The following is a 2,306-nucleotide window of genomic DNA, read 5'->3' on the forward strand; positions in this document are numbered from 1 at the left end:
TCACGTGGGCAGTGACAGTGACACCTGGAGGGGCGTGATTGGGAGGAACGGCCCCCCTGACCTGAATCCGAGCGGTGTTCTGTTATTGGATTTCTGTGCTAACCACGGTTTGTCCATAACGAACACCATGTTCAAGCATAAGGGTGTCCACCAGTGCACGTGGCACCAGGACACCCTTGGGCTTTTAGATTAAATATGTAAATTCATACATTTCATACTCTGGTTCATTCATGTACATCAAAACCCCCAGTAGTGTGCATTTCTTCACACTGATATGTACAGGTCCAAGTCAAGAAGAGACAAAGATCTAAGTGCCCTGTGCCAGGTATGGCTGGAGTCAAAGGATCATGTGATTGTCAAGGTAGTAAACGTCTTCTATGCTTTCTCACAAAGATGTAGTGGCACACTTGCTGATTTCTGTTTCTGTTATGTTTGTTTTACAGCAAGAGGGAGAGGAAACCGCAGAGCTCACTCCTCCAACACCCAGAGTGTGAGTTTGTCAGTGGATAACCGTGTTTACTTAACCATAAGTGTCATACTTGAACAACAACTCCTTTGTCTTTTTAGTTGCGACTGGTGCACATGTCAGTTTTTTATGCTGTTTTTTTCCTGTTCTTTATTAGGTGGACTGAGTATGTGGTGAGGCCTAGTACAGGAGAGGAGAGGCATGTTTTTCAAGAGCAGGTTAGTACTTGGGTCTCACCTACCCTAAAAAGGCATGCTGTCAAACGCATTTTTTTACATTGTTGTACCGCTTGTGGAACGTAGTCTGTTATTATTCTTTCAGTCAATGGAGTGTTTGTGTTTTTTAGGAGCAGCAGCGTTATGATCAATATAAACACAAAACAGCGCGGAAGCCCCTCACGGATGACTGCCGTGCACAAACAAAACACAAACTAAAACCCAGGCCTGGTCCTCTCTCATCCTTCACTGTCATCGCTCCTGTTTTATATCCTTCCATCTCCTCCGTGGGACTCGAGACGGGTGAGTCGAGCAGGTTTCGCTCATTTCTCAATCACTCCACCGGCCTCGTTCCATTCCCACGGCTCTCGGCCCCGCCCCACTCATCACAGTTACTTATTAAGATCCTTTTTTCTTCCCAATTTCTGGTGTTAGTTCCTCAAAATAATTACAGTTATCAGGGATAGTTCACCAAAATAAGAATTCTTCTGTCTTTCCTTACCCATTTCTCTAATTATTATGAAAAGAATGGTCAGTAGGAAAGGAAGTTCAAATGAGTTTGGAATGACAAGAACCATGGGAAAGTCAGATTTGAATGGTCTTGAATTAAAAAATGTTCTGTTTGCAAAAAACAGTGCGAGATGCTGCTGCCAGGCTTCCTAACGGAGAAGGTACTAGAGCTGAGATTTGTGAATTACTCAAGGACTCCCAGTTCTTGGCCCCTGATGTCACCAGCGCTCAGGTCAGATGTGTTTTATGCTGCCGTATTTACTGTTTTAACACATTAGTCATTGTAACACTTAACTCATTTTGTCCATTTTTAGGTTAACGCGGTGGTGAGCGGTGCCCTCGATCGCCTGCACTACGAAAAAAGACCCTTGCGTGAAATACGACATCGGCCGCAAGCTGTGGATCTACCTCCACACGGACCGGAGCCAGGAGGAATTTGGTGAGCAACCCTGGCTGTAACCAGTACATTTACATAAAATCAAAAAGGTTTCATTGCCACAGGCAGATTGTGGATCAGTATGTGTGCTTGCTGTCACACTTCACTACAGAATCCCATTTATATTGCCGACAAGTAGAACAGGTTTTGTATTTGGAGAATAGCAGGCTGTATCATGTTTCCATATGCTGCAATTAGTAAATATGAACCTGCAAATCAGACATGACAGGATGGTACCAAAACCAGTGTAATTTTAGTATTACTTATGTACTATTGTATTTTTAACAAATAGCTTTTGTTTTTATATTTTAAGTTTTCATTTTTTAAGTAATTTTGTTAATTTTAATAGTTATTGTTTTTATATGTATATATATATTTCTAAATAACATTTGTTTATTTTTATTGCAGTTATAGTCATTGTAGCATTTCATCTTAAACTTACAAATGTTGCCTTGGCAGTTAACTGAAATTTTAAAATAGTAAATTGTTCATCATATATTTATACATATATATATATATATATATATATATATATATATATATATATATATATATATATATATATATATATATATATATATATATATTAGCTTTATTTAAATTATCATGTTGTGGTTAATAACAACACTGCAACAAACAAGCTGGAATTTGGCCATTTCTCTGAGACATAGCCCTGCGC

At 39.5% G+C, this 2,306-nt stretch overlaps 1 long non-coding RNA gene across 1 annotated transcript; it reads left to right on the forward strand.

Annotated features, from left to right (window-relative positions):
• Positions 1–300: 300 nt before the first annotated feature.
• Positions 301–907, forward strand: LOC113070249 (uncharacterized). Its single transcript, XR_003279888.1, has 4 exons — positions 301–361; positions 444–490; positions 624–684; positions 813–907. It is a non-coding gene; the product is annotated as an uncharacterized LOC113070249 (long non-coding RNA).
• Positions 908–2,306: the final 1,399 nt, after the last annotated feature.

Source organism: Carassius auratus, unplaced genomic scaffold (assembly GCF_003368295.1).
Source record: "Carassius auratus strain Wakin unplaced genomic scaffold, ASM336829v1 scaf_tig00003593, whole genome shotgun sequence".
Taxonomy (NCBI): Eukaryota; Metazoa; Chordata; class Actinopteri; order Cypriniformes; family Cyprinidae; genus Carassius; species Carassius auratus.